We start from the raw sequence: 13,462 nt of genomic DNA, 5'->3' as shown, positions 1-13,462 counted from the left end.
AAGTCTGAGATTCCAAACTCACTAAACCAGGGGTCTTCAAACTATGGCCCTCCAGATGTTCATAGACTACAAGCTGGCACTCCAACACATGCCAGCTGGGTGATCTTGGGCTAGTCACATTTCTTCGGAGCTCTCTCAGCCCCACCTACCTCACAGGGTGTTTGTTGTGAAGGGGGAAGGGAAAGGAGTTTGTAAGCCCCTTTGAGTCTCCCACAGGAGAGAGGGGGGGATATAATCCAACTCCTCCTCCTCCTCCTCCTCCTCCTCCTCCTCCTCCTCCTCCTCCTCCTTCTTCTTCTTCTTCTTCTTCTTCTTCTTCTTCTTCTTCTTCTTCGCTGCAGCTGCCTTGGAATATCGAAAGAAACTGTTTTAAAGTGGTGGTGTTTTTGCTGTATGTGATAGATAAAAACAGTCAGTATGTGACGGATAAAAGCCACCAGTGTATTCTTCTATTTATTTATTTCATTGGAGGAATTTACATACTGCCTCTCCAAATGTGTTCCATAAAAAGAGAGAACGATCAGTGAATGATACAAAACAGACGAAGCGTCTTGTACTGTATAAAAATAGCATCCAATATGGCCCTCAGGCAGCAGTGTAATCAATGGGGAGATACCACCTAATTATAAAAGGAACAGCATTAAAAAAAATCAATCCACATTAAAATGAGCTGTAGATCATATAAAAATAGCATCGAACGTCACCCTGGGGCAGCTGCTGAATCCATACAAATGGAATTTCCGAACCATTTTCAAGGGCAACCCCAGCAAGTCTATTTTAAAGTAGTCAAGGCTGGATGTTCAGTGCCCCTTAAAAGTGCTGCAAAAGAGTCAAATCCATCTGCGTCGAAAGGAGTAGCAAACAAGGTTCAAAGTCTAGAGAATCGCATGCATCAGAGATAACTTGAAAGAACTGGCCCAGAGTTTACAGTTGATCGTGCTGGTCCCTTGGATTGCTTGAGTATGTTTTGCAGACCGCTGTTTCAGCCGCAACAGCAACCCAGTCAGAGTGTTTCTATTTGGACATCTTTGGATCCCCCAGGAAGCTACTTGGATAGGAGATGGGTCTGTGGTTTTCACAGCTCCAAAGGGATGCTCACCTGCAGCCCACAAGGGACAATTTCACATTGGCAGACAAAAGGATTTAATCTGCAGTCTTCATCCATACCTAATGGTGCTCTCCCTCTGGTCGGCAGAGTGGATCCCTCACCCAAGCGCCCGCTGCCTGATGCCACGCACAGTGCAAAACCAGTTTCTGGTAATTCATCTTTTGTCTTTAGTGCTGTCCCCCTTTGGGGCTGCGTCTGTGTGCAGGTCTGCCATCTGGGTAAAGGTTTCTAGCTTCCAGAGTCAGACTATGGAGGGAATGCTTCCTTCCTCCAGAGGGGATTTGATTCCCCTCCCTTTATCTAAACTATCGCATGCTCCAGATAAGCATATTTCTCTTTCTCTCTGTTTTCTTCTTGCCATTATAAATGAAAGCCTTCTTCATCCCTCCGTTTTCTTTTCAGCGGTATTAGTTGCGTTATGCTTTGAACTTTGTAGTGATGCTTATGTCTACGGCTGTTGAAATAGCTTTTGCTGACCTACTCCCAAATCTTTTTCAAAGGGGATTGAGGATCTTCTCCTCAATCCCCGTCGATCTATGGCTACCAATCTTGATCCTCCTTGATCTCAGATTGCAAATGCCTTAGCAGACCAGGTGCTCAGGAGCAGCAGCAGCAGCAGAAGGCCATTGCTTTCACATCCTGCATGTGAGCTCCCAAAGGCACCTGGTGGGCCATTGCGAGTAGCAGAATGCTGGACTAGATGGACTCTGGTCTGATCCAGCAGGCTAGTTCTTATGTTCTTATGTTCTTCTTCTTCTCCTGCAAAGGATCTGAGCTCAGTCTTCAAAGCCCAGTGGTGCTATGGCAGTGATGGTGAACCTTTTTGAGACCAAGGGCCCAAATTGCAACCCAAAACCCACTTATTTAAAGTGCCAACACGGCAATTTAACTTGAATACTGAGGTTTTAGTTTAGAAAAAAACAGTTGGCTCTGAGGCATGCATTACTCGGGAGTAAGCTTGGTGGGTTTGCTTTGTTTGACTTCCTTTGCTTTGTAAGTCGGTGGCTTTGCTTTGAAGCAACTGTGCATCTCTTCCAACGGGTGAATCACGACCCTAGGAGGGTTTACTCAGTAGCAAGCCCCATTGCCAGCAACCGAGCCTACTCCCTGGTGAAGGATTGCGTTTTGGTTCTTTGCATAAAAACCAGTGGGGTTTAACAGTGCTTAACAGAGCTACCTACACTGCTTCCCCAAAAGTAGGTCTTAAGTTTAATGCTAATAATCGAGCCCAGCAGCCCAGGCCAGCCTAGATGTGGGGGGGGGGGGCGACTCTGTTTGCACGTGCCCACAGAGAGGGCTCTGAGTGCCACCTCTGGCACCCGTGCCATAGCTTCGCCACCACTGTGCTATGGCTTCCAAAACACTGTGCAAGAAATGCACTCAGTACTCTACTAAGATGACCCATGGTGACATGCATATGTGCTTAATATGTTTGGGTGAGACCTGCAACATTAAGGCATGCACAATCGGCTGAAAATTCACACCAAAAGCTAGATCTGATTCACACCAAAAGCTAGACTGAAAACCATACTATAGCACGAGCACTGATGCCAACTTCCCCCCAGTGAAATTCCAGACAGATCTCAGACTGTCCTCCACCTTCTTCCATTGTGACAGAAAAACTGCAGACCAAGCAAAGGCAACACCTTACATTGGCAAAGGAGAGCTGTCACCTTGATGCCTTGGGAAGAAAAATGTTCTCAAATATAAAGAATGAGCCAGAAACAGCATGGATATGTGAAGGAAAACTACTCGGCCTGACTCAAAAGAACAGCAATAAAACCATAAACTCAGAGGTGGGACCCAGCAGGTTCTCACAGGTTCCCGAGAGTAGGTTACTAATTATTTGTGTGTGCCGAGAGGGGGTTACTAATTGGTGATTTTGCCACGTGATTTTTGCCTTAGTTATGCCCCTCCTCTCAGCAGTAGCGCGCAGAACTTGAAGCACTCTAGCAGGAGGTGCACCGGCGTGCGTGGCAGCCTGCGCCTGCGTGCATTCGTTTCCCGCCCAAGGACTGGCACAGTGGCTGCATCCTTGCCTCAGCCCCGCCCAGGAATGCCATGCCCCTGGAATGCCACGCCCAGCCCCATTGGCGCTACGCCACAGTTTGAATCGCACCACCATGGGAACCTGTTACTAAAATTTTTGGATCCCACCACTGCATAAACTTTAATAGAAATGATTAAAAGCATTATATCCAATAGGCCAAATATAAACAGTGGAAACAATAATGCAATACATGAACAACACGAATAGACAGAAAGGGGATCCCAAAATAGGCACAAAAGATCATGAGTCCCTGTATAAATAATATCCCTTCCGTGAAATCCATGCAATTCTGTTGTCAGCATCAAGCAGGCCTTCAGTAATCAAATCTACTGAAATGAAATGAATGCTTGTCCTTCACCAAAACATTGGAATATCCAAATAGTCTGCTGCTTGTTGCTGTGACAATAGAGGCTTGAAGTACTCCAGTTACCAGATCTCATGTGGATGCCAGGTAAAGTGGTGAACTGGCTATGCCTAAGCATGAATAAATATCAAAAGTTGGAAGTACTCCAGTTGCCAAGTGTTCAGCTGGATGCCGCGTCAGGAATAAGCTGGCCACATGTAAACATCAAATAGATATGGTATAGTAGTGCTAGCCCAGGTAAGTTAAACACTTTTTACCTTAGTCTTCTACAGCCACAACAATTATACACAGAAGGTGTCAAGGCATCTAGCCCATTTTGGCTTCTGTATATAATTGTTGTGGCTGAAGAAGACTAAGCTATCTAGTCCAAACGTATTCAAGGTTGCCCTCAGGGCTATACACATTGCAGGCACCAAAAACGCTGTCGCTGACGGATTAAACAGAAATGATTGAACCAATCACAAATGGTCGATCCAAGACAAATATTTCATACCAGATTTCGAAACTTGGGGCGTCCCCCAAGTTCGCAGCCGGGATGACAAAGAAGGCACACGTATTTTGTTCCCTGGCTGGAGCGACCCTTTGTTAATTGGAGTCATTTTTCAGATTCAGCGGTCAGAGCACCTTTTTAATGCTTTCCTCTTTCCCTATGCTACCCAGAGTTTTAGGGAACGGGATTACAGATCAGGCAGATAGTATCCTGATAGGATCCTTCCGACTGTGCCGGATCTAGTTTTCAGAGCTGGTCAAAATGGCAGGGTCACAGTACACGCTCCTTCCTCAAGTACCAGACCTACTAACATGGTGGCAACTGTGCTATCAGGAAGTTGCACGCCTTCATTTGACAGCGTGGCGCCTACGGTTGCAGTGGTGTAACTAGGCAAACTGGAGCCCTGGGCAAAATCTGAGTTTGATCCCCCCCCCCCGCAGGCATGTGCCTGGGGGAACGCGCGCACCCCCGGCCCCCTTGCAGCTACGCCCAGTGTCGTATCTAGGCAAACTGGAGTTTGGTGTCCCCCCCCAATGGGCAGCCGCCCTCCCCCACCATGACCAAGCAATGATTTTTTACCCCAGGTCGTTTCAAAGTCACCACCCAAATTATAGAACATGCCCCAACTCACAAATTGGAACACAGCAATAGGCCATGCCACACAGCAGAAATACTTTTTTTTGGAAAACATTTTCAAAATGCTTTCAAAATGTTTTATTACTGCTATGAAAACATTTTATGGTGTTGTATCCAGTCCCCCCAATTGGGGCAAACAGCATCACTTTCAGTGTTATTTAAACTGGGAACCCCAGATTCTCCCTTTAAGGTAGATTTAAAAGGAGAATCTGGGCTCCCTAGTTTAAACATGTGATGCTGGAATCCACCCCCAAACAGCATCATTTTCAATGGACTAGGGAGCCCAGATTCTTCTTTTAAAGCCACCTTAAAGGGATAATCGAGGGTTCCCAGTTTAGACAACATTGAAAGTGATGCTGTTTTGTGGTGGATTATCCCCCACCCTTAAACAGCATCACTTTCAATGTTTAAACTGGGGACCTCAGATTCTCCCTTTAAATCCATGCCAAAAGGGGGGTGGATTTAAAAGGAAAATCTGGGGGAATTTGGGGGGTGCCTGCTGTCAGGGGTGCCATTGTTAAGCTAGCAGCACCAAACTTTCAGGGTTTCTTTAGGAGACTCTCCTAATGATACCACTCAGGTTTGATGAAGTTTGGTTCAGGGGGTCCAAAGTTATGGACCCTCAAATGTGTAGCCCCCATCTCCTATTAGCTCCGATTGGAAACAATGGATGATGGGGCACCCCCTTTGGGAGTCCATAGCTTTGGACCCCCTGGACCAAACTTCACAAAACCTGGGTGGTATCAGTAAGAGACTCTCCTGATGATACCTCCCAGTTTTGGTGAAGTTTGGTTCAGGGGGTCCAAAGTTATGGACCCTCAAAGATGTAGCTCCCATCTATTAGCTCCCATTGGAAACAATGGGGGATGGGGCACCCCCTTTGGGAGTCCATAACTTTGGACTCACCCAACCAAACCTCACCAAACCTGAGTGATAGCCTCAGGAAAGTCTCTTGAAACATCCCTGAAATTTTGGTGCTGCCAGCTTAAAACCTGCAGGCCAAAAATGGAAAACCCACTAAAATACCAAAACCCCCACAAACGAACCCTGCATTTTTGGCGCCCGCCACAAGGGGGCGCCCTGGGCAACTGCCCACTTTGCCTAATGGGCATTACGTCCCCGTATGGTTGCAGGTGTAGGTCTATTGCAAGGGATCTAAGATATACTAATTCAGGATGGGAAACAGTCTACTAAGTATTCCTAGTCCAAGAAATGGGAGTTATTCAGTGATGGACTTAGGCCTGAGGGGATTCCCCTTTTTTATGTCCTTTGTCACTTTCTTGGATTACCTTCTATCCTTGGCAAATAAAGGACTAGCGGCATCATTGGTCAAGGTACACTAGCAGTTATTTCAACATGTGGTTTAGTGGAAGGCTATTTCCTGTTTACTCACAGCCTGTCCAAACGTCTTCTGAAAGGTTTCATAAATGTGTTCCCACAGTACCGAAATTGGTGTTATCAGAATCAGTCTTTCCAAAATCTAGTCCTGCTGAAACTCATGGGGGGCAGCACTAAAGCCTTTTGGGATTTGCTCTCTGGCCGCCCGGTCCAGAAAGCTGGCCTTCCAGGTGGTGGTCACATCCAGTCAGAGAATGAATGCTTTAGCAGCCCTGCAGGTAGACTCCCCCCTTATGAGAAAGTTATCCTTCGCCTCAGTCTAGATTTCCTTCCTGAAGAAGTATTGAGATTTCATCTAGCTCAGGAGGCAGTCTTACATTGGATGCAGAAAGTGTCTTGTAAACACTTGACATCAGAAGGGCCGTGTTCAGTGGTGGGATTCAGCAGGTTCTCACCACTTCAGTAGAACCAGTTGTTAAAATGGTGCCTGTTCAAGATGTAATGTGCTGCCATCAGCTCTGCTGGAGGGAAGATTTAAGAATATGGAACGTTCTAAAAGAGTTTGTTCATGTGATATGCCCACGGTTGAAACACTTGACCATTCTTTGTTTCTATGCCCTAAATACAATAAGATATGCATGAAATACACAAATTCCATTTTCTTGCCATGTTCTCAGTGGCATGAGTGTTATAAGATACCCAATCTCCTGAACAGCTCTGATGTGCTCTTTTGTGAAACTGTTGCAAATTTTATACTGGAAATTAGTAATTTTAGTAATTTTAACTGTATTTCTTAGCCTTGTTTTGTTTTAAAATTTTGGCCTGTTTTATATGCCAATAAAGGCGTGTGTTGTTAAAAATGGTGCCTGTAAACAACCAGCTGTTAAATTATTTGAATCCCCCCCACGGGTCCTGCTGTATAATGTTGATAGAAACAGACCATTTAGAGTGGGTAAAACCTTATCTGCTATTCTGGACCCCAAAGGGCCAGGCAGCCTCACCACAATCAATAGCTAGGTAGGCAGTGTCAACTGTCCATGTTATGAGTCTGTTGGGAGATCCTATTCTCTGGATGTCAAGGCCCATCCTGCGCAGGCACAAAGATTGTTGGCTGCCTTTTATCTGAAGTGCGCCTCAGGCAGACATCTGCCAGACAGTGACCCGCTTGGCAGGAGACGTCTTTGCGAGGCTCTGTAAGTTGGGCTTGAAAGCCGAGAAACAACGGAGAAGGGGAAAAACAGCTCTTGAAGCTTTTCTTCAATCAGAGCGCATTCTAGTGTGGGGCTGTGCTTTGGGTGCTAGTCCTGAAATAGCTCTGCCAAACCAGCGTTGCATTTAGTCATTTTTGCTCCTGCATCCTGTAAACGGTTTTGGCAGACTGCCAAGGGAACCGCTTTTGCGCGCTGCTTCCCTTTGTTGGGGGAAAAGAGTCAGGGAAACGGCCAGATGTCCGGAGCAGGTGGAGGATCATTTCTGAGCAGGGCTGCCAATTGAGCGGGATTCTCGTGCCTATAACTGTTGGACTGGGGAAAATCTGACCTTCTTTCCATTCAGGGAGGGCCCACAAGGTGGCAAATATCACAGATTAGAACATTTCAACATTAAATCCTCTAAAAATAAGCGTGGGGGGTGGAAAGTGCCATTAAGTCCCACACGACTTATGACGAATTTTCAAGGCAAGCAACATTTTGCAGGTGTCTTGCCATTGCCTGCCTCCTTGGTGGTCTCCCATCCAAGCACTAACCAGGCCAGGCCCTGCTTAGCTTCTGAAATCTGGCATGATCAGGTTAGGCCCCTTCTGCACATGCAGAATAATGCACTTTCAATCCACTTTCAATGCACTTTGCAGCTGGATTTTACCGTGCGGAATAGCAAAATCCACTTGCAAACAATTGTGAAAGTGGATTGAAAGTGCATTGTTCTGCATGTGCGGAAGGGACTTTAGTGTGGGCCATCCAAGTCAGAGCAGAGCATATAACAGTGATGGCGAACCTATGGCACGGGTGCCAGAGGTGGCACTCGGAGCCCTCTCTGTTGGGCACGCACACAGAGTTCGTCATTTGGGGGGTGGAAAATCACCCCCCTTTCACACACACACACACACACACATCTAGGCTGGCCTGGGCCACTGAGCACAACGTGCGCACACCACAGTGAGCAGGGAGGACTTGGCTAGCGGGCCTGGTGTCTGTGCTCCAGGTGGCTGCTGCCCGGGGCGCAGAGGAGGCAGAGATGCTAGAGAGGCACAGAGTGGTGCACGCAGGACTTGCTGGAGGCTACAGCAGGCTGACCCCTGTTCGAGGGGGTAGGGTGGAGGAAGAGGGAGCCAACCAGTTTTTTCTAAACTAAAACCTCAGCATTCAGGTTAAATTGCCGAGTTGGCACTTTGCGATAAATAAGTGGGTTTTGGGTTGCAATTTGGGCACTCGGTCTCAAAAAGGTTCGCCATCACTGGCATATAAGCATACGTAACACCGAAACCGTGGTGCCATGTCTGAGAGGGCCCGTCTCAGATCGCCCCCTAGTCTAGTTCCAAACAGCGAGGACACTGAAGCAGGACCTCCAAAGATGACCAGGGCGAATGGGTCAATTCGTACGGTGGAAAGCAGCCCTTCAGAATCCCCTCAGAATCTGCACTGGTGGAATCTTGTTCAATCTTTTCAGAATCTGCATTTGTTCAAAGCGCCGGGAAAACCCCTTCAGGTCTGAAACCCAGCATGCCTAATTTCAGGTTATCATCGGGCGGGTTAACTAATGCTGCACTCGTTTACTTTGTTCCAGGAACGAGGCTTTGAAGGCGAGAAGAGGAGGGGGCGAGTGACTCAGCAGAAGCGTCGGCAGTCCCTGAGAAGCACTGATCTGGAGCCAAGCAGCCTCAAACCCCCCCTCCGCCCTCCCACAGCACGGCCGTTTTGTTAACAAAGCATGCTATTTTTAATAACAGCTGTATACGCAGTCGCCCAGGGACAGACAAACGTGTCTTTCAAATGGAAGGGTGGTTCCTCCCGATGGGCACCTCACTCTTTCAGATGGGCCCGCTCCTTCGCCCGCGGCGAGCCAGTGTCGCCCCTGCCGCAATGCATGACGGGAAAAGTGGGGCATGGCTGCTTGCGCACGCAATGCAAAAGCTTGGCGCGCCCCCCTTCCCCTCTCACGGCCCTTGCGGTGCCGGCCCTCGGCCTCTTTCCGTTTACGGGGACGTGTGCTTTCTGATTTTTTGCACATTTTCTTGCGCTTCGAGTTCTTTCGGTGACTTCGCTACCAGCACTTTCTGTGGGTCTGAGGAGAGGAGGCCCATGCAGTTTCAGTGACCCGTGTCTTCCTTTACCCCCCCTCTACACACCTTGAGTTCATCCTCTACCTTTGTGTCTTTGCTCCCCACAGATGGGAACAGAGAAAAGGGTTCAAGATGGCAGCTGCCTTTGTGGTTCTAATGGCTGACCCCCAGAGGGAACGCTGTGTTTCAACATTGCCACAAAAGCTCTGTTGTGTTCTTGTAGGGTAGATCTCTATATACTACTATCTTAAGAGGAATCAGTAACTCGATTTTCTGACAGATTTTCCCTTCAAGGGTATCACTCTGATGGAAGGGGCGGGGGCTTCTTAGTAAAGAGAGATAGAAATGTGATCAGAGCTCTTGAGGGTGTCTGAAATTTGCCACTGTCGCACTCTGCCCCCCACCCCGGCATCTCTAGTGGGAATTTGCTCTCCAATCTCAGGACAGATTGGTTCCTTCTGGCTCTGTTCCTGTTCTCTCCTCCCTCTGGAAGCATTTCCTTCCCAGAACCAGCCTGTGCAATATAATTTGGGCTCCTGGGAGACCACCATGCCCTCTCCTCTCTTCAGACCCCGGGTCTGGTCTCCAGGACCAGACTACCTCACGATAGAATAGGGTTTGTTCACAAATAAAGATGATTGGATTTCACCTATTCGGCTGGGAGTGAGTCATTCCTTGGGGGAAGCCAGATGTACTCCTGTGGGAAAAACAAAGTAGGAGTGCCAAAGTGATCGAGCTTGACGAGGGAAGATGTTAATGTGGATCTAAGAAGAATGGAAGGCAGGGAATGGGGTTGAAGGGGGAGCCGTTTGTCCCCTCATGAACGCCTTTCCAGATTCTGGTAGGAAAAGGCGGTTTCCGCACAAATCCCCCCCAAACATTTCTAAAACGTTTTCAATCCTCCTGTTTACCACAATGTATGTTCGCAATGATTCCTGGCCATCATTTTGTAATTTCTTCCCTTCAGTACTTCAGTGCTTCCAGAGACTCCTGCTGCCCTTGTATTACTGGATTGAAGATTATCCCCCTCCAAAATAATAATAAAAAACCTCACAGAAATGCTAAAAAAACAGATAAGGAGGAACCAGGAGTGAGAAAATGGCACCAAGAAGGGTGTTCAAGGAACGCACAGAGGCATGGAAGACATCTTAAGGCGATCGCACAGGCGATCAGGAGATCACAGGAGATCACAAAGTCATTATGGAAACATTTCAACGAAATTATTGTTTTTAAAAGGCATATGTTTAAAACGTTTTGAGGCTGCAAAGGAAACATTTTGGGAACCAAAGGGAGTAAAAACAATGCAGAACTCCATGGAGGAAACGTCTCATTTCCTGCCTCAAAACTTTTTATAAAGTTTGTGCGGAAAGGGCCAAGGTGTTGAGCACAGTAGTTGCTTGGCGCTTATTCAGATGCTGTGTGCAATTTATACAATTGAGCAGTGTGTCTGCTGTAGAGTGCGCTGCAAAGGCAAAGCAAAGGCCCCTCCCGCACATGCAGAATAATGCACTTTCAATCCACTTTTGATGCACTTTGCAGCTGGATTTTACTGTACGGAATAGCAAAATCCACTTGCAAGCAATTGTGAAAGTGGATCGAACGTGCATTATTCTGCATATGCAGAAGGGGCCAAAGCTCTGTGAATGCTTTCTGGTCCAACTCTGCCATTTCCAGTTGAAAGAGCTTGAAGAAGAAGAAGAGTTTGGATTTATATCCCCCCTTTCTCTCCTGTAGGAGACTCAAAGGGGCTTACAATCTCAATGGTGTTGAGAAGAAACACCGTTGAAAACTGGCCTTGTGGACTGACTCCAAGGCCCCTTCCGCACAAGCAGAATAATGCATTTTCAAACCACTTTTACAACTGTTTGCAAGTGGATTTTGCTATTCCGCACAGCTTCAGAGAGCATTGAAAGCAGTTCGAAAGTGCATTATTCTGCATGTGCGGAAGGAGCCCAAGTGTCAAGCAACTTTGTTAAGTTTGAACTGCATTTCTGTCTCAAGTTTGTATCACATGTCCAAGTCACTGTTGCTGAGAAAGCACTTTGCCCAGAGTCTCCGAGTACAGTGGCCTTGGACTAACATAGACCCTAGGTTGCCTTGACACTATTTGGAATATTGTGTACAGTTCTGGTTGCTGTATCTCTGGAAGGATATTGCAGAGTTGTTAAAGGACAAAAAGAGATGATCAAGGGGTTGGGGACACCTTTTTATGAGGGAAGACAGAAGAAGAAAAAAGACATTTTTTTTTAGTTTGGAAAAAGATGACTGGGGAATAGTTCACATGCTTACTGCTCTCTGAACTTAACACTTCAAACTGGCATGATAAAATAGTTGATAAGATTACATAAATTGGCATATCTACAGATGAAATATCAATGTTATCTTATCTAGAGGCAAAAAAATGTTAAAAGAAAAATTCCTTGAATGGGATTATCAAAGATCTTTAATAGCAGCAAATTCAACTTGCTCACCTCTAAATCAATCACTAGTTGAAGCAAAGGGTTGTATGTCTTATTATTTACTCTATATGATTAATTTTAGAGTAAGACGTGCATTCTCTTTAGCAAGATTCAATATTTTGCCATCTGCTCTACTCGAGGGTCGATTCCAAAAAATATTAAAGACCGAAAGATTATGCCCTTGCAACAGCATACAAGTAGAAACACTAGAGCATATCATGTTTCACTGTCCAAATAGGGAATGCTTAAGGTATAAGTATCAACCATTGTTTACATCCTTTAATGTAGATATGACAGATGATCAAAGGATAAAGTATTTCCTGGATGGATCAAATCAGGATTTTTCTGAATTAGTTGCCAAGTTTCTGTTGGATATAATTGGCACATCTGCTAAGGGAGATTTTTATATTAAATGATGGTTATTTGAGTTGTAACTATGTTATTGTGGTTGTAAAACGTTTCTGGTTACAAATTGTTTTACTGTATGATGCCAATAAAGGTTTTGTGTGTGTGTGTGTGTGTGACTGGGGAATCGGGCACCTCGTCTTGGGAGCTTTTGATTCTAGCTCCTGGCTATATCCACTGAGCGGGTGATTTGGGCCCGCTGTGGGTGAGTTTCCTTCACCATTCAGCCTCTCCAAACAGTTGGAGACCCTAATGCAGTGATGGCGAACCTTTTTGAGACCGAGTGCCCAAATTGCAACCCAAAACCCATTTATCTATCGCAAAGTGCCGGCAACTTAACCTGAATACTGAGATTTAAGTTTAGAAAAAACAGTTAGCTCCGAGGCGTGCGTTACTCGGGAATAAGCTTGGTGGTAGTCGGTGGCTTTGCTTTGAAGCAACCGTGCAACTCTTCCAACGGGTGAATCACGACCCTTGGAGGGTTTACTCAGAAGCAAGCCCCATTGCCAGCAAGCGAGCTTACTCCCAGGTAAAGGTTCGCACTTTAGTTCTTCACATGAAAATCAGTGGGGTTTAACAGTGCTTAACAGGGTTACCTACACTGCTTCCCAGAGGTGGGATCCAGCAGGTTCTCAGGTTCCTGAGAGTAGGTTACTAATTATTTGTGTGTGCCAAGAGGGAGTTACTAATTGGTGATTTTGCCACGTGATTTTTGCCTTAGGTGCACCGGCGTACGTGGCAGCCTGCGCCTGCATGCATTTGTTTCCCACCCAAGGACCGGCGCAGCGGCTGCGTCCTTGCCACAGCCCCGCCCAGGAATGCCCCACCCCTGGAATGCCCGGCCTCGCCCCTGCCGTGCCCCGCCCAGCCCCATTGGCGCTACGCCACAGTTTGAATCGCACCACCATGGGAACCTGTTTCTAAAATGTTTGGATCCCACCACTGCCAGTGCTTCCCCAAAACTAGGTTTAATGCTAATAATCGAGCCCAGAGGCCCAGGTCAGCCTAGATGTGTGTGTGTGTGTGTGTGTGTGTTGGGAGGGGGACTCTGTTTATGCGTGCCCACAGAGAGGGCTCTGTGTGCCACCTCTGGCACCCATGCCATAGGTTCGCCACCACTGCCCTAATGCAATAAGTATGTGTGTGTGGGGGGGAACCCTTGGGGTCCCCTTCCCTGAATACAACAAGATCAGTGTGTTTTAGTGGCATGGAAAGCTTTGGAGGCAGCCTCCAACATTCTGTTGATTTCTTCTTACTTTTCTACCCTATAATTAGCTTGGATCTTGAAACCAAAAAAGAGAGAACTTCAAGTTGATCTTCAGTGAGGAATCTGTA

General features: G+C 46.7%; 1 protein-coding gene across 1 annotated transcript in view; it reads left to right on the top strand.

Moving 5' to 3' along the window:
• The window catches only part of SCN1B (sodium voltage-gated channel beta subunit 1), a 49,618-nt gene extending 39,707 nt beyond the window's left edge, over positions 1-9,911 (top strand). The window contains exon 6 of the mRNA XM_048501953.1: positions 8,768-9,911. The gene's annotated coding sequence lies outside the window, so the exon portion shown is untranslated. The remainder of the gene's footprint in view (positions 1-8,767) is intronic.
• Positions 9,912-13,462: the final 3,551 nt, after the last annotated feature.

The sequence above is a fragment of the Sphaerodactylus townsendi genome, linkage group LG06 (genome assembly GCF_021028975.2).
Source record: "Sphaerodactylus townsendi isolate TG3544 linkage group LG06, MPM_Stown_v2.3, whole genome shotgun sequence".
NCBI lineage: Eukaryota > Metazoa > Chordata > Lepidosauria > Squamata > Sphaerodactylidae > Sphaerodactylus > Sphaerodactylus townsendi.
This window is presented reverse-complemented; position numbering and strand designations above follow the sequence as displayed.